Source organism: Cherax quadricarinatus, chromosome 22 (assembly GCF_038502225.1).
Source record: "Cherax quadricarinatus isolate ZL_2023a chromosome 22, ASM3850222v1, whole genome shotgun sequence".
In the NCBI taxonomy this organism is placed as follows: Eukaryota; Metazoa; Arthropoda; class Malacostraca; order Decapoda; family Parastacidae; genus Cherax; species Cherax quadricarinatus.
Window position 1 is genome coordinate 45,127,820 of NC_091313.1, and position 19,879 is coordinate 45,147,698.

The following is a 19,879-nucleotide window of genomic DNA, read 5'->3' on the forward strand; positions in this document are numbered from 1 at the left end:
GGCTACAGGTGTACCTCTGATGGAGATACCCCCTTTATCTTCAATTGTTGATCCAAAACATCCTATCGTGCTAACAAGGACCTTGTCAGGATTAGTCGTAATTCTCCATTTCTTTTCCCAATTAGATGTTCGACGAAGTTCAATATTCATTTTTTCTATGACTCTCTCATACTTGTATTTTCCTGTTACCGGAGTTGATGAGACGACATGAATAACATCATCTGCAAACTGTCACAATTGTATCATTAAACTCTGGTTGAGGAAGGTCATTCACATAAATGTTGAACAGAAGTGGACTGAGACAAGAACCTTGTGGGACACCAGCTGTCGGTATAAAAGGCTCTGCCGACCTGCCATGAAAGGTGGGAATGATTTTTCTTTGAGTTAAGAAATTATATATTACTCTGAGAAAAGTCCAGTTATGGTCTGGTAGGTCAATGAGTTTGTATATAAGGCCATCATGCCATAAGCTATCAAAAGCTTTATGAACATCTCTGGTGGCAATTAAGGCAAGATTCCCCTGATGCTTTAGACTTGCTACAGTATCGAAAATAACATTTATTGCATGACTGGTACCTCTATGTGTTCTAAAGTCAAATTGTTTTTCAGTAAAAAAGTGATTAAACTCCATATAGTAGTTCAATCTGTTGGAAATGACCTTCTCAAGAACTTTTCCAGTGACTTCAAGTAAAGATATAGGTCTATAGTTCCCAGGTTGGTGAATGTCTTTATTGGGCTTACCTAGAAAGATCATCCTAGCAGTCTTAAAAACCACTGGAAAATGTCCTGAGGCCAAGATGGCATTAAAGATATTTACCAAAGACTGTTTACAATTTCTGGGGAGGGACTTTATTTGTTTCATTGTTATTCCAGAGAGGCCAGGGGCTCTATTGCGCATTCTTCCAGTAACCTGACTCATCTCTAGTAATGTAATAGGTCTAGTAAGCGGGTGGGTATCTTCAAGAGTTGAAGTATCGATGGAAGGTAGTGGTTGTAGATCATCCAAGTTCTCATCTCTCCATTCATTTACCAACTGATAATGATTATTGTTAAATTGACGACTGTTATTGTGGGAGAGAATTTTCTCCCATACATCACCCATCAAATTAGCCTGGTCCTGTGGATCGTCAAGTTTAATTTCAACATCTTCATCATCCTCATCAGTGAAGGTATGAACTAGGTAGTTAGGAGCCTTGTGCTTTGCCCCTAAAAATTGTCGGATCTTACTCCAAAATTTTGCTGGTTCACGTTTGTACTGATTAACTTGAAGAACTAGCACTTTCCATAAGTCCCGTTTGTGATGACTAATCATGTTAATTAATTCTTGCCGTAATCGGTGCAGTGTAGCTGCTGGTGGTTGTCGCGTTTGAAGATGCCTTCGACATTCTGCTTGATAATTTCTTAAATTGTCTCTAATTTCCCTAGTAGGTTTATATTATTGGTAAATCTTTGTGGAAGCTAATTGACAAGTTGCATTAGTAGCTTCAATTATTCGATTATGCAGGGACCTGATTGCATCATCAATTGCAGTGGAAGGTAGATTTTCCAATGACACAATTTCATCGTCACCCAGAAATGCCCTGTAGGGGTCAAATCCTAGGGTGTTAAGATTGGGTTTAGGAGTTACAGGTATTCTAAATGGAGAAGTTTGTAGTTGTATTATAACAGGGATATGGTCAGATCCTACATTTCCACCAGGAGATATACGACAGTGAAAGATGTCACAGTCTCTGTTTGTCAGTACTATATCTGGTGTCCCTGGATGAGGTCCAATGTACGATTTAAAGAATGGGCCTTGAAATGACAAGTTTCTAGCTGTCATGATATTAGAGAGTTGTTTTCCTTTTAAGTCACCCAGTGGAACACCAGCTCCACAGTTGAAGAGGGCAGGGTGATGAACATTAAAATCTCCCGCTAGAATTGTTGGAATAGTCCTGCTTAATATCCTATGTAGAGGAATTGACTCTATATATTGTTGTCTCGGGGGAAAATATCCAGTTCCTATCACTAGTTGTCCATGAGACGTTGTCATTTCTATTGCAAGAATGTTATCTTCATCAACATGAATATTTTTAAATGTATAGCCTAATTTAACTAAGATTGCTACACCACTAAAAGGTCCTCTCGATTTCTCCACAGTACAGTAACCACGTAATTTAATATGTTGATCAACTCTTGCAGCTGTCTCGTTCAAAAGTATAACATCGGGATTGTAATTATGTAGTTCAACCTCAAGAAGGTAACGGTTATTAAAGAAATGTTGAACATTAAGTTGGAAAATTGTAATCCCCATTATTTCTTGCACTTCGCTCGTGTACTGCGGTCTGAACGCCTGCAAGTATGTGTGGTATCCACAATATTCCTGCTGGACTCGTCAAGGGGAGGAGGGAACTTCTGCGTAGGTGCTTGTGTATTAAAAATGCCATCATCTTCACTAGAGGTAGTAATATTAACAGATTCATTAGAATCGTTAGAGTCATCATCAGAAAACGGAGGTATGATATTCCCAGTTACAGGAAGCAGAGGCTCGTGAGAATTAATGGGAGACTGTGGAGGCTCCAAGGGAAAATTAGGTAGGCAAGGTGAGTTATCCTGGGAAAGTTCCTGTTCAACAGGATCAGCTTCAATAGCGGGAGAGTAGGCACCAATTTCTGGGGCATTGTTATGTTCAGGTGTTGACTTATCGGGTTGAGGGGAGTTGACAACCTGGGTATGCGAGGTGGGCGATCCCTGGGCCAGGGATGACTTAGGTTTATTTTTAGATGTAGAGTAAGGTACATACTTCTTGTTATGAGAAGGCTGGGTCATAATAGCCTTCACATTTTCTGGGATAGTGATGGGAGTGATCCCATTAGCCATTAACAGATCATTTAAAACCTGAGAGCAGAGTTGAATGTCACCACCTGCTATGTCTTTGGCCAGCATATACAATAGTTGTGCTCTCGTCATATCCCCGGCTGTGGATACCTGAGACATAGATGAGACTGAACCTTGTTGTTGCGGTTGTGTATGTTGTAGGTGAGGGTTAGATTGGGGCGCTCCAAGAGGGGCAGAATTCCAAACATTGGAACCATTGGTAGAGACCTGAGGAGTCCCACTTGATCCAGGCAGAGCTGGGAAGGAAGTTTGGGACATCGTTGGTGGTGCCTGGGGAGTGGTCTTCTTTGAAGTGGACAGTTTCTTGGCTTCAATAATTTTCTGCATTTCCTTTTTCCTTTCAGGACAAATAGCAGAAACAGCATGATGTTTTCCGTTGCAGAGGACACATTTGGGTGTATTTTTATTATTACAGTCTCGATAAGAATGTTGGCCAGAGCAAATGCTACAAATTTGCCCTTGAGTACTGCATTTGTCGGTGTTATGACCAAAGGCATAACATTTAAAACATTGTGTCACACTGACAAATCGTTCAAGAGAGACTTGGTCAGGTGTACATCTGGTGCCAAAACATTTGAAGCCATTTTGACACACAAGTTTGGCCTCCTCAGGTGTCTCAAGTATTAATTTTAAGGTTACCTTGTTGTTGTTAGGATTAGAGAATTTATGTGCTTCTACAGCCCTAAATTCAGAATTCTCTGTATTAATGTCCTCAACAATTTCATTCACAGTGCTATGTTTCATAAAACTGTTGATTCTGGCCACAAACACAGTCCTCTGAGCTTGATAGCTCTCAGGTGCAACTGGGGTAACACCAGAAGTCTTCAGTTTCTCAAGGACATCATGCTTCAGCAGTTGAAGTAACTCTTCTTCCGAAGAGAGGAGAAGTACTGCTCCAGCGTGGGTTTGAAAAACATCCACTGGAGCAACAGTTGAGTTCGAGCAAATACATGTTAGAATTTCTTTCATGGGCATTTGATTTCCATCAATACGTAATCTTACACGTATCCTCGCCATGTCTAGGAAGGAACATCTGGCAGAGGAGTTCTTAACAAAAAAGGATCTTTCCTTAATCTGACATCCTATTTCAGCTGACTTATGAAGGTCAGCCCCTAAGATAGCCTACCCTCGAGTAGTGAGGGGAAAGGGCCCAAGGCAAATATCGGCCGGATTTTAAAAAACCACACGGGCTACCGGATGGTCAAAATGCCATGTGTTAACTCGCCAAAGCGAAGTTGCCGAAAAAGAAGAAGATAGGAAAGTCAGAAGGATAGCAATGTATGTAGTGTGTTAGTGTGTGGGCCAGTGTTGATGTTTGGGTGAGGGGAGGATGGGGAAGGATGGGAGGATGGGGATGAGAGGGGTGAACAAGCAAGCAAGTCACCGCCTTACCCTCTTGATGGGATGGGGCTCGAAGTGACTGCAAGCAAGTTTCCTCTCAGCTCTGGTGAAGAACTACTCAGGATAACCCAAGAAAAATCTCGAGCAACAGTGTTCAGAGTTGCTCAGCTGAAGAGCTGGAACGACGACGTCTTCTCTCCACGGTCTTTGTCATTTTCATGCCGGCTACCCAGCCTGGTATACAGCAACAGACACCGGCTCACCCAATAAAGAAATCCAACCCTCAGCAGCCCCTAAAGACCACAACAACCCAGATTATATCCACTGCTTCGAAACCAATGACAACACAGGCCCTCATCAGGGAGGATCTTGTAGCAGTCATCAAGGCGTTCACGGATATTATTTGCAACACAATCAACTCCACGGAACAACAGAGCGTACTATTGCAGACGGTCAGTATGCTCCTGAGAGTGTGCTTACTGACTGAGGAGGAGACGGTGGACGCCATGAATTTGCAGGTTCTCAGAGTAGGTAGGGCTCAGTCCCCAGCTCAGGAAACAACAGCGATGGAATTGGTGTGGCCCCTGTTCCTGTGTTTGATGTAGTCGATGAGGGCTCAAGGCAAGAGCAAGGGCGTGGGCGTTTGTGGAGTTAGGTGGTGGAGGAGCCCCTCGCTGAGACTGGTGTGAGTGAGACGTGCCGGGACTTACCTGGACCCACGCCTTTGACAGAGGCAAGTGCAGAGGTGCATGTAAAGGAGGACATGTTGGCGCTTGAAGAAGAGCTTGTGGAGGTGCTGAGGACTTTGTCACCACCTGAGGAGGAGGATGTACCTGAGATGGTACATGGACACGTGTTGAAGGCAGTGACAAGTGCAAGGCAGAAGCACAGTGGGGACAACGAGCCCAGTAGTGTGCGAGAGATGTCGCCGTGTTTAGTGGAACAATGCATAGTGGAGGTTGAAGTACAATGTGAGGCCTCTTTGGACAATGATACGGAGGAGAAGATCAACACAAGGAAGAGAGCAGCGGCGTCAGACTCAGATGATGTTCTGACACCGGCACAGTGGCCTGAAATGCAGGAAGGGAATTGTAGTGGTGGCCATGACAAGCATAACCAAAAGAAGGGGGGAGGGAGGGAAGGTGGTGTGAAGACCAGTGGTGCCCCAGGTGCAGGAGAACCTGGGAAGAATGGAGAGAAGAGGCAGGGTTGGAAACTATATGGGGCCTCAGGTGTATGATGGTGAATGTTAATGGTTTGTGTAATAGTGTAAAGAGGGAATGGTTTAGGATGTTTATGCATAAATCTAGAGTGGATGTTGTGTTTCTCCATGAGCACAATTTTTGGGAGGATAGAGTGTTGGAGGTGGCAGGGTTTCAGGTGGTGACTCTGCCATCTGCCAGTCTGAAAGGAGGTGTGGGTATCATGATTAAGGGGGCAAGCCCGTTTGTTTTATTAAGATTCGAGGAGGGAGGAGGAGGGAGGGTGTTGCATGTGGGTGGATGGTGGATGGGGAGGAGGGTGTCTTTTGTAAGTGTGTATGCACCTGCAGAACGTGATGTGAAAGTGAAGAGGGATTTTGTATATGATGATCTAGTATTTTTCTTATGTGGCTTACCAGCTGGAGCAATTGCAGGAGGGGACTGGACCTGTATTATTCGAAGGGCAGACGTGGAACCAAAAGGGGTGGGATATGTGTCTGTGGCCTTGCTTGACCTCTTGAAAGATATTCAGTTAAGGGATGCATTTGGAGGGGGGTCATGGGAGGTTGAGCACACATTCGCGAGGAGGGGGTATGCAACTCATTTAGACAGATTGTATCTCTCTCAAGAGGTTTCATTTAAAAATTTCCATACAATAGAGGTTGCTTATTCGGATCACGGAGCAGTAGTAGTGGAGGTGGGGTGGAGTCCCTTGCAGTATCTATAGGGGTTACTGGAAGTTAAACATGAGCATGTTAGGTGACGAGGAGGGGCTGGAGGGGTTTATAACACTGTGGGAGGGAATCATTGGGGAAGCAAATGGGGTGGAGGATGTGGTGACATGGTGGGATTGTGTGGTTAAAGAAAAGATTAGGCAACATTATGTAAAGGAAGGGAAATGGATCAGTAACTTGAAGTATGGACTTGCCAACTATTTGGTGGACAGGCTATGGGGTTGTTATGCGAGGGGGGGGGTGGCAGATAATTATCCCATGGATGACATTATTGCTATTAAGGGGAGACTTCACGAGTTACAAGACGAGAGGTTTCAAGCGGTGAGGGTACAGGCTGGGGTGGAAGAGGTGTTATGGGGCGACAAGCCACCAGCGTGCATTTTGCATCGACAGAAGCAACAGCAGCAGGCTACTGCTGTTCCATGGTTGGAGGTACACGAGTCGGTGGGAGGTTATAGGGAAGGGCAGGTGTTACAGGCCATGTATGGAATGTGTGCGTATGTGCACAAATGGTATGAGGGGTATTGGCAAAGTGGTGGGGTTGGGGTTGAGGTTTTAGAGCAGGTGTGTGGGTGTGTGCCTTGCAATTTGGGGAGCAATGATAAGGAGGCATTGGGTGGGGTAATAACAGAGGAGGAAATATGGAGGTCTTTAAGTGGGATGCATAAGGGAAAAGCTCTAGAAATCGATGGTCTCCTGGCAGAGTTTTATCTACAGTATTGGGAGCTGATCAGGGGTTTTTGGTAAGGTTATTGAATTCAATGAAGGAGAGGGGAACGTTGGGAGTGAAACAGGCAACTGCCATGGTGGTGTTGGTTCCAAAGGGAAAGGGGCAGCACCCCCTTAGGGACTACCAGGCTGTCTCGTTATTATGTGCAGATTGTAAGTTATTTGCCAAGGTTTTGGGGATTAGGTTTAGGTGCGTAGTAGGGCGGGTGGTATCGAAAACTCAGTTTGGGATGATAGGGAGGTCTATGTTTGAGGGGCATGGGATGCTTAGGGGATTCGTGGAATCAAAGGGGGCCGGCGTTGTTGGGATTAGATTGGCAAGGGGCATATGATAGGGTGGAAAGAGGAGACAAGGTTTTGGGGATGAAATTGTGGGTTGGGTAGATGTGTTGTACCAGGGTGCAATGGCGAGGGTACAGATAAATGGATGCTTGGGGGAGGAGATTGTAATGGGGAGTGGACTTAGACAGGGGTGTCCTATGTCACAATTATTGTTTGTGTGTGTACAGGACCCCTTTTATCGAATGGTATAGCAACACATGTGCACTGCGAGGGGGGGGGAGGGATTGGGGTAGAGAGGGCTTGGCCAAGTGTGATTGGTTATGTTGATGATGCAACTGTCTTGGTAAGGGAGGGGATGTCGATGGGGGCTTTAGATGAGGTTGTGCAATTGTTCAGAGGCACAACTGGTATGAAAGAGAATGAGGAAAAGCCCATAGTCATGGGGTTGGGGGATTGGGCGGGGAGGGTAGTGTGGGGATGTACCATCGTGAGGCGGCAGGTGGACTCTTTGAAAATATGTGGCATCATCTATGCAGATGACCTGGGTACAGCACGAAAGGATAACTCGAATAGGTTGGCGGATCGAGTCCAGAGTCACCTGGGAGCATTACAGCCATATCAGCTGACCCTTGTGCAATGGGCTATTATTATTAACGTCTTACTGTATAGCAAGGTGTGGTATGTGGCAGCCGTGTTCTCATTAACAGGGACGGCGATATCGGGCATTCTGAGGATGGTATTTAAATTCTTGTGGGGTTCAGGTTGTGATTGGCTTAAGAGAAAGGCTGTCATGTTACCAGTGTGTCAGGGGGGTTGGGATTGCTGGACCTGAAACGGAGGATAAAAGGCATCTTCATTAACAGGAAGGTGATGCGGGAAGGTGTGTGGAGGAGAGTTGGGCAGGATACATAATTGGTTGAAAAGCATGTATAACGGGGTAGAGTCGCAGGAGTGTGAAACCGTTTTGTGGGCTCTGGTGTTGGCATGGGAACTGGGGAAAGTAAAAATAGGTGGGCTGTGTAGGTTGTTAATGGGGAGGGTTGTGGCACCAGTTGAGGGTTTTTTCCCCATGTATGCATGGGGGATTATCTGGGGGTAGGTTTAATAAGTTGAGGCTACAACCTAGAGCGAGAGAGGTAATGTATCGTTTCTTGCTCGGCATTTTGCTGTCGGGTGCAGTTCTACAGGATAGACAGGTGGTTGAGAGGGGGGGGGGGTGGAATATGTGGAGGTGCAGGGGAAGTCAGGGGTAGAAACAGGGTCACCTTCTTGGGGTTTTTATGGGATGGAATGCAAAGTTGCGTGAGAGGTATTTGCGTGATGAGGGAATAGGTATCATGTATGAAACATATGTGCATGCACCCGTGAAGTGTGGGATGTGTAAGGACGGGTGAACGTTGTGGCTGTTTGAACATGCTTTGGTAGAGATATGTTGGCATGGGTGGGTAGTGTGTATGTAGTCCTGTGTATCAGGAAGTATGGTAGGTTCTGTCTTACAGTGTGATCGGGTAAAGTAGTGTGACACCCAGTTTCATATACGTCAAGGACTGTATGATTGTGTACACCATTCATAATGGCCTCATGTAACTTCAAGAGAAGAGTGAATAGTGAGGGGGTCTTTGCCTCTAACACTGTGAAGAGTGAGGAGTAGGTGCTGTGTCTTAAGATGAACAGGTATGATATGTTGACTGGCCACTGTGGTTATACTGCCCCTCACGTGCAGTTACAGGCGTATTGTAAGTAGAAAGATGAGACTGCAGACGAGTGGGGCTAGGAACTTTTATAATGGGAAGTATTTTATTACTTCTGATTCAGTCTGGCAGATTCTATTATGCTGTGATAACCTGTTTCACAGATGAATTATAATTATGTTGTGTGGGTTGAGTTTAAAGGTATTTCGTTATGCATGTACGTGGATTTTAGGGAGTCATTGATCTTCAAGTTGGATTGGTCAAGGAAACATTACTTACGTGCTTGTAAATACACCTGGATGAGTGGATACTGTGTATTACTGGGTCAAGTGTCTCTTAAGGTCATATTGTTATTTTTTTTATTATTTTATTTAAAACAGTACAGAACAGTAAATAAATAAAATAATAAAGGACCTATCTGGCAACAGTTGTAATAACTTTCCATTGCCCAAAAATTTACAACACACACAACCCCGTGTGGGTTCTCATCATCCCCCCTTATCCCCCTCCTAATCTAAATCAAACAGGTTTACCACAGCAACCTGCATTAATCTTACAGACATGTTGACATATATACATTAATATTACAGTTGTCATTCTAGTCCACAAAGTGTATTACACGACCACGCGACTGCTTGAACAATGTACTAACAACAGTCATAGTTTAGGTATTGTGGAAAATTTTTGATTTTCCGAAGCTATAGCACCTAATAGGTGTTTAATGTGTCGATATGAGTCAAAAATGTATTTGACAATAGGATAGAGCCAAGAGTTCCCTTTGCTCATGCGCGGATGTGCGGGGGTATAGGTCGACTCGGGCCATGGGGGAGGCGGGAGTGTTTTGAATGTGGTGAGGAGGCTGGGAAAGCATGGAACCAGGAAATTGGCATTCACGGCGGCCTAAGGATTAATATAGGCCTCATTTCATAATAGGAAGTGTCGTAACTGTTCCTGGTGAAGAGTGAGGGAACGTGATTTACGGGACCACCGTAAAAAGGTGGTAAAATTAGTGAATAATGGTTTGACCGGGTGACTGGTGCGCGGCCATGGTGTGTGTCCAGGGGAAATACCCGTGTGTTAATCCTCGCTCATCGGCCTCAGATCTTAATGGAGTGACCTCTAATGTGTATAATAATTATGAGACGTTAAATCGTCTTGTGAATGGTAATGTAATCAGTGATAATAACATTGAGTTAAGAGAATGCGGGATGTGAAATAGATCGCCCTGCTCCGAGTGAATGCGTGATTCTCGTACCGAGGATAGTGAAGCTTTATGGAAGCACGACTTCTAAACCGGGACAAACCGATGGATACCTCGTCCTGCTGGAATAAGAACCGTGTCGGTGTAGCAGGACATCGAAATGAGATGGTGAATGGAGGAAATAAGGAGTATCAATCACCCACAGTTAAGTAACCCTTCTAGTTATAGCAGACTGATACTGGCCAGTTAGGTATGTTGTAATTGGATAGGTTATGAATGATCCAGCTACATCAAATGACCACCAGAGAATATCTGGTAAGTGGAGAGATTATGTACAAGTGTTTTTCCTTGATGGATATATCCATGTGTAACCTACCCCCCCCCCCCCTTCATTCAGCTACCCTAATATAATCTATACAGTCCACAATTAATTAGTAGCACCGTACTTGTGGGTGCTATCCAATCCATACTGGTCTCGGATAGATATGGATAAGATTGTGATGTCGAAGGAACCACTTGCCGTGACCAGGGGTGGTTAAGTTTTCTCACATGTCTACACGGGGTGACTACGGTAAACAATATGGTTGTCTCCCAATGAGTTTACTTGTAAGCATGTAATGTTGAAGTACATAAAGGTAATCACCCCTAGAAAATTTTCCATAGGTATATATCAGAACGATCAACACATTACCACAACATGAATACATTTAGCACACATAAGTCATTCACTGCAGGGAATGACACCTAATCCTAAAATTTTCCCCAGCACAAACGTGTGGGAAGCCTCAACCCCCCCCCCCCCTTTTGCCTTTCTCACCCAAACCTACTCTCAACCAAACATACAAATTATACAGTAAAGAAAATGAATACAACATCTTATCACATTGATACAGCACATGTATATACAATAACCCATTTTGCAGCATCCTCAAGTAATAACAAAGATACTAAAGTGAACGTTGGGACACCCTCTTATTACAAAGGTTTTGTACATGTGTACACAAGAGGCCACATAACAGCAGATCTCTCACGATGAACACTACCAATTTTTTTTTTCAGTGTGAATGCATAGGTATAATATACATACCCAATACTAGACAATATTCTATAGAACATAAGGACGCTCATCAAACCTCCACTATACAGACCCTACCCCATAATATTACACAACTTAACATTATAGTCCAAAATTCATACACACACCAGCGGCATACGTCACCCTCACCCACACCAGTGTACCTTCGGCTCACACAGGTGCAGGCAGCATAATCTCTAAACAAGACCTAACACCTCGTACTCCACAATTTACAAACACATCTGAACAGCACATATCAAGCCACTTTCATCCTAACACTGGGCACCCATGCCCCACTCCCAAGGAGCACGCTTAATGGCACCACAAGACACACACTCCATTAACTGGCACTGCCATCATGCAGCATACCTGCCACGACATGTCCCGACCCTACCAAAACCCCACTCTCACCAGGCTAAGGTTTCCTCCCTCGCTGCCCCACTACTACTTTTGCATGCCCACCTGGGCCCTGGGGACCACGTTTGCCAAGCTCTCCACTCACGACACCCCTCCCATCTGGCACCACCTGCTGTCGCTGCTTGCCTCCACTGGCACACCATCCCCCGTCTATCGATGCCTTCTTCCCTGAATATTGAGCCGGCATCAGGACGTCATCAGAGTCCGACATTGCTGCCGCCCTCTTCCTCATCCCAGCATCCTCCTCCATGTTTGTGGCCAGGGTGTCCACACGATGAACCTCCACAACCACCTTCGTCGATGCCTTCTGACCAGGGGTCATCACGTTCCCGCCAGCCTTACCACCACCACCAACTGCCTCCTGCCACCAGACCCTCATGGACACGAGCTCTGGACTGGCCGATGGCACAGCCGGGGAGGCCACATCCATAGACGGGAACATGGTATGCAAATCGAACGCTAATGTCACATCCAAGTCCTCCACTTCTGCCGTCACCTGGTCCTCCTCAAAAGCCTGCTGTACCACTGGCGATGCAGGCAACTCGGGAGACGTCAGCTCCAATTCTGACTCTACCACTGGCTCCTCAGTCTCCTCACTCCAAAAACGACCACGCCCACCATCCCCTTGTCCATGTATCGGAGCCTCCTGCCCAACATCATTTTTTGCTCCACTGGCCGGCCTCCTGGCCTGCCCTCGCTACCCACACTCTGCCGCCATATGATCATAGTTTGCAGCAGATGCGGCACATCCATCATTGACCAGCATACGACACCATGACCTGCATGCGGAAATCATCAAAGTACACATACGACGGTATGTCCTGGCATAGAACCTTCTGGGAGACCAGCATATGCCCCAGCCACCCACTTGCCTTGTTTAGCCATGTGTACCACTCTGTATCTGCTGAAAACACTGCATAGATCCATTGCATTGGCCTCGAAGGGCACATTGCGAAGTTTCACCCACGTGTATTGCCATGAGACATCCACCATATGCACACGCACTGCAGGGGACACATCTTTGCAGAGATCTTGAAATTGCTCAACCAGCTCCTCATGCTCTGGCCCCTTGAGTAGTTTCACAAATATCCGGTAGGCTCCATTTAATGCCAAACCATACAAATCCTTGTCCACATTACCATAAGTGTCACGGATAATCTTGGGTAGCAATACTTGTGCAGTCTCAGGCGTAATGGTGCCCCCGAATAAGCTCTATACCAACGGTATTCACCCGCCTCCTCACGCTGAATTCCATGACGTCACTGGATAGCTTGTTAGATTGTCAGCAGAGAGGTGCGAGGCACGTCCACACTCCTTGGCAGCTAGGTCGCAACTTCATATTGTTAATTAATGTATCTGTGTCTTGGTGAGATTGTTCCACCAGTGTGTATGTAATGTCTATTTTGGCTTATTTAGTCAAGGGTAAGTTAAGTACATGCCGCCATGTTGGTGCGGCAGATACTTAGGGGGGGGGGGGGAATTAATGAAGTTTGTGCTATATAAATAGGACACGATCATACCATTTCATTTGTCGTAGTGTACAGGTGTATATGGAAAGGAAGCATTACTTTGTGTTTTAGTTATTTTCTTTAAGTATACATCAATAACTATCTAATATTAAAGAAAACATCAGCTTCGGGATGTTTAAAGTTTTGTTGTATTTAAACCATTCTTTTCAGTTTAAAAAAAATCCTTCTATATACAGAAAAGTTTCTATTAATTGATTTATTTTCTGTAAATAATGCAATGTGCTAACGTAAAAAACAGCTCAGTTTAAATGTAATTATTATTATGTGGCGTTCAAAATTTTCAAATATTCATAATAGTCTCCTCACTGATATATTAAAAGAAAACGACAATGTAAGAAAACTGTGTGAAAATAAATTCTCACACAAACTCCTTAAGATTCATTTATACGTATTTTATTTTGAACTTCATGTACAAATATGTATACATAGGTAGGTACATATATTAATATGTAACAATGATACTGGTGGTTAACAAGAAATCAATATTGGCACTGCACAATCTACTGAAAAACTACATCATACATCATACCGTTTCATTCAATTTGGAAACAATGCTACAAATGTTCCACTTAACATAATGCTGAACGGATCATTCGAAACAAGACTCGCAGAGGGATTTTTTTTTAAAACATTGTAAAAGTACAAGGCTGTATAAATATAGTAAAAGAATACAATACTAGGACATGAACAAAGATTCTCCAAATGGCACAACGTGATTACAGTAAATTAGAAGCACCATACCAAAAGCCATTGTAACATCTAACACACAACGTACAAACATACCAACTATTATCACACATTCCACATAATACTAATATAACAATCATATACACAAAAAAACTAGGAATTCGCCCTGTATGCGAGCACGCGCCTAACTAGAACATTATATTCAAATAAAAAGTTTTTCAGTGACTTAGATGATACACTACTGTACATTAGATATTAATGTAGGTAACTGGTCTTGTTTCTCACATGCCTTAATAATAGGTATTTATATTTCAATGGTGATGCAGGAACCACATTACAATAACATACAAATAAAAACACAATGTTACAAAAGAATAAAGTAAAAGATTTACCTTCTCAAGAAAAGTTAAGAATTACACATGCAAAACCTCTACAAGCAGGACACATTCGCCTCCAGTTAAATTACTCCTGGCTTGGTCGAGTAACAAAATACGATTATACGTGCCTTCAACAACATGAGCATATAGCCTGCAGCACTAAATTTGTTCCAACATTGTCCTCTTCGCTCTCAGGCTGAGAGGATGTGCTGCGCAGACGCTCCTCAGTTGCCTGGCTGCGGTGTAGTGAGGTAGTGCTTGTCGTGCCTCTACTGTCAAACCAGGAGAACTACCAGTAGTTAACAAGGCGTTCAGTCATAGACGCCGGATCAATACTGTGGGAATTGAGCTTCTCCATGGGGCGATATCGCCTGCAAGTATTACTACCCAAGATCATCCAAGTGACGTATGGTATTCAGGATGGAGAGTTATACTGGGTTATACGGGGTAGCGTTAAATGGAGCGCACAGAGTTTTTGTGAAATTACTCTCAGCAACAGTCTACGAGTCATTGATAAATCGTTTTCTGGATGTAAGTCTTGATGCTACACCGGCTGTTTGTGTAAGGATGATTGATGTATTCAGGCATTTTACATGGATTAAAATTCGTAACATTCCTTTCGAGGTGGATGAAGCAGACATTAGAAGAGTATTTGAGGAATATGGGGCATTTCATTTGGCACAGCACAGTAAGTGGGTGTCAGGAGCCTATGCAGATCTACTAGAAGGCACCTTTACCCTAAAAATGACCTTGCGGCACCCCATACTGTCCTATGTGTACCTAGAGGATTTTAGGACACAGGTCATGGTATTGTACGCTGGGCAGAGACATACATGCCGCCTTTGCGGAGAATATGATCACATAGCAGCGACGTGTGGGAAGCAGCAACGAGCCCCTGGACATGCGGCGGATGCATCTGCTCCTGTGAGGGAGGATGCAGGCAAGGCACAACAAAGTGATGGAGGGCACGGTCGTCTATGGAGCGAGATAGTAGCTGTGGGAGTGGGAGAGGCCCTGGACCAGTTAACGGACCCTGAGACTATTCCAGCAGCAAGTGACGAGCAGCAAGTACAGGAGGAAGTATAACCAGTTTGTTTGGTGTTTGGGTAGCTGGTTCGGAAGCTTCTTACTTTATTGTTAAGTCGTGGTGGGTACACAGGCTTGTGTGTTGTGCCCATGGCCAAGGAAGGGCCATCCCATGAGAGAGGACACTTCTTGACTGAGTGAAGGGTGTAGCCAGAGTGAGACAGAGGCAAGGGCAGGCAGGCTGGCATGCCCACCGAGAGGCCTGGCTACAGAGGGCAGCACCTTAGTGCCACAAAATATGAACTAAGCTGGCAGACAGCATGGGCTGTCTGTGCAGACAGTACATGCTATCTACATATGCTCGGCTACCTACCTCGCATTGTCCCGATGCAACAATACTGGTGGTAAAAAAAACTTAGTCTCTCTTTTGTAGGAGCAGGGCACAGAACACAAAATAAAAACATATATATACATATGGACATGGAAAAAAAACTTCCTACAGGGAGGGAAGAAAAAACATGTGTGATGTGCTTAAACATCATGGTCATAGGCAGTCAGCATCGAAGGGCATCACTGCATGCCTTCCTGCGTCTGGACAGATACTGCAACACAGGAGACATCGCTGTGGCTAAGCTGTGACATAACAGGGTACGGTCTCCTATGGAACGGTGAAGCAGATATCGTAGGAGTCGCTGCATTTTTTCACTCAACCTGGGGCACGACATGCTGGTGCCCTCGAGTGAGGCGTCGACAAAACTCGGCAACTGGGCAGGATTTCTGGAAAGTGACTCAGGAGGACACTTCTCGACTGGTACTGTCACTGGGCTGTCACTGCCGGCGAGCGTGGAGCGAGTTGTGGAGCGAGTCGTGGCAGAGACAACTGGGCGAAATATCTGGGAGTCATAACATCATACACCAGACTGCAGTGAGAGAGCTGGCAGTCAAAGTGACATCTTCTTTGTGCAGGCTGCTCACTGAAGCTTGTGACATGAGGCTGACACAGCACCTGCCGACAGGGCTAACTGTGGCTTGACGAGTGTCATTCTCTTGGCAGTTGGAGTTATAGCAGAGGTTAGTCTAAGCATCCCCAGACTTGTTTCTCTACATATAACTGCTCTCTGAAGGTCTGGAGGTGAAGTGAAACAAATCTCGATGGGAATCGTAGCAGGTACGATTCTGCAGAACATCTATGAGCGACGAGCATAAGAGCTTTCTGTACAAGGGGGCTCATACACTCAGGGGCTGACTGATAACAGCTGTCAAACGCACTGGTCACATTGGGTGACTTAGCACAGTGGTGCTACTCAGGTCTGGCTCAGACCTCACTGGACACACGGAAACTACACACACCCACGGTACATGCGGTACACTAACATGTGAGAACACTGACTGAGAGGAATTAATTAACACACGACATACATCTTCTCTCAATCTTCTCGACAATGCTGAAATAATTACTAGAAACACTCGATGTGACATCATGTGATGTCAGGCGTGATGTCGCGAGGTGACGTCAGCAGCACTGTGATGTCAGCAGACATCTCGAGGTGACGTCAGGCAGACATCGCGAGGTGACGTCAGCAGACATCGTGACGTCATGAAGTCGGGCAGCATCGTCGATGACGTCAATGTGATGCGGGCAGCAGACCACAGCATGTGCCCTGGGACATCTGGTAACTCACATGGCTTGTAGATCCACGTGACATCGCCCACACCCCACCTGGCATCGGGATCCACGTGGCGTCGTGATCTACGGGGCATGCTGATCCACGTAGCTTCGAGTGACCTCGGGCACTCGGATACACAGCTCTGGCAATGAATTCACATGGAAAACAGCAGAAAACACAGCAGAGGGAGTGGGCAGTGGTGAGTGTATGGTAGGCTGGTGAGCGTGAGTAGGGCGAGCATGGGCAAGGTGAGGAACGGCCACTTCCTCCTCCTCCTCCCCCACCCACAAACACATGGAGAAGCTCATACTGGACGCAGAAATCACCACAAAACTCACCTCTGGCTTGCTGAAACAGCTGTGCTGAGCTGAACAACAACAGCAACATACAAGTGACGCTGAACACTTGACTTGAGAAACAGCGTGGGATGCTGTAGCGTGGAGTCACTGGAGCCACTTAAAATTCTCGAAGAAATTCGGCAAATTTTGGCTGGATCCTGCTTGTACCTGTGTCTGGATGCTCAAACGTGCAGACACGACATCAGGATAACTCGTTGAGAGATGGATGCTTCTTGTATAGGGTGATAAAGTGAAGATGACTTCATCCCTTCCTCTCTCCGGGCAAACACAACTGCTGCGACCACCGCTTCCCACCATTTATAACCAGTTTGTTTGGTGTTCTGGTAGCGGGGAGTAAATGATACATCCTCGGAGGCTTCTTACTTTATTGTTAAGTCGTGGTGGGTACACAGGCTTGTGTATTGTGCCCATGGCCCAGGAAGGGCCATCCCACGAGAGAGGACACTTCTTGACTGAGTGAAGGGTATAGCCAGAGTGAGACAGAGGCAAGGGCAGGCACGCTGGCGTGCCCACCGAGAGGCCTGGCTACAGAGGGCAGCACCTTAGTGCTGCAAAATATGAACTAAGCTGGCAGACAGCATGGGCTGTCTGTGCAGACAGCACAGGCTGTCTACAGAAGTGCTGGGGCTTGAGTAGGAGTTGGCTGAGGTGTTGAAGTCCTTATCACCGCCTGAGGAGGAGGATGCACCTGAGTGGGCAGTAGATGACGAGCTGAAGGCTGTGGTGAGTCAATGGCAGGAGAATCATATGGAATATGGGACTGATAGCATGGCAGAGGTGTCACCGGGTTCTATGAAACAATGTACAGTGGAAGTAGAGGTCTATTGTGAGGCATCCCCAGACCAAGCTATGGAGGATGAGATTGTCACGAGGAAGAGGGCCACTGTGTCGGATTCAGATGATGTCCAAACGCCAGCGCAGCAGCCTGGGAAACAGTCTTGGGTGGAAGTGGACGGTAGTGGTGGCCACGATAGGAGACACTGAAAGAAGGGGGGAGGGAAGGAAGTGTGAGGGTGACAAGTGGAGCCCCAGATTCTGGTGGAGCTGGGAAGCATGGAGAGAGGAGGCAGGGTTTGAAACTTTTTTTTTTTTTTTTTTTTTAATGGCCTCAGGTGTATGACAGTGAATGTCAATGGTTTGTGTAATAGTGTAAAGAGAGAATGGTTTAGATCGTTTCTGAATAAATCTAGAGTGGATGTTGTGTTCCTTCAGGAGCATAATTTTAAGGAGGGTAGGGTGTTGGAGGTGGCAGGGTTTAAGGTGGTAACCCTGCAATTTGCCCATTTAAAAGGAGGTGTGGGTATATTAATTAGGGAGATGAGCCCATTTGTTTTGCATAGAAGTGAGAGGGGGAGGGGGAGGGGGACGGGGAGGGGGGACGGTGACGGGGGAGGGGGAGGGGGGAGGGGGAGGGGGAGGGGGAGGGGGGAGGGTGTTGTGTGTGGATGGTTGGTAGATGGGAAAGCAGGTGTCCTTTGTAAGTGTGCACGCGCCTGCAGAGAATAATGTAAAGGTGAAACAGGAGTTTGTGTGTGAAGACCTTGTTTTTTTTTTTACGGGCATTACCGGATGTGGCACTAGTAGGAGACTGAATCTGTGTTATTAGGAGGGTTGACGTGGAACCAAAAGGGGCAGGCTATGTGTATGTGGCTTTAAGAGACTTATTGAAAGACATTCGGTTACAGGATGCATTTGAGGGGAGGGGGTGTGGGAGATAGAGCACATGTATATTAGGAGAGGGTATGCTGTGCGATTAGACAAAGTGTATCTTTCCCAAGGGGTTCTAGTACAATCTTTCAAAACTATAGAGGTTGCGTATTCAGATCATAGAGCGGTAGTGGCTGAGGTGGGGTGGGAGGTGCTTGCGAGAATACATAGGAGTTACTGGAAGATAAACACAAGTGTGTTGAGCGATGAAGAGGGGTTAGAGGGGGTTGCAGTCCTATGGAAGGAGCTTAATGGGGAAGGAAAAGGGTGGAAGACATGGTGAAATGGTGGAATGGTGTCACTAAGGAAAGGATTAGGAAACATTACGTGAGGGAGGCAAAACGTATAAATAACTTTAAATATGGATTTTCTAACTATTTGGAGGACAGGTTAAGGGGCTGCTATGTGCAGGGGGCTGTGGTGAGCAATTATCCCGTGGATGATATTGTTGATGTGAAGGGAAGAATGAGGGAGTTACAAGATGAGAGGTTTCAAGCAGTAAGGGTGCAGGCAGGGGTGGAGGAGGTGCTATGGGGTGACAAGCCATTGGCATGTGTATTGCAACACCAGAAGCAATGGCAGCAGGCTACTGCTACCCCAGGGTTAGAGGTCCACGAGTCGGCGGGAGGTTATAGGGTAGGTCAGGAAATACGGGTTACAAAAGGAATGTGTGCATACATGGATAAATGGTATGAGGTGTATTGGAAAAGTGGGGGTGTGGAGGATGAGGTTTTAGAGCAGATGTGTGAGTATGTGGCGTGCAATTTAGGGAACAGTGATAGGAAGGCATTGGGTGGGGTAATTACAGAGGAGGAAATAGAGAGGGAACTAAGAGGAATGAGGAAGGGCAAAGCTCCGGAAATAGATGGTCTCCCAGCTGAATTTTATCTACAGCATTGGGAGCTGATAAGGGGATTCATGGTCAGGTTATTAAATTTGATGAAGGAGAGGGGTGAGTTGGGAGAGAAGCAGGCAACA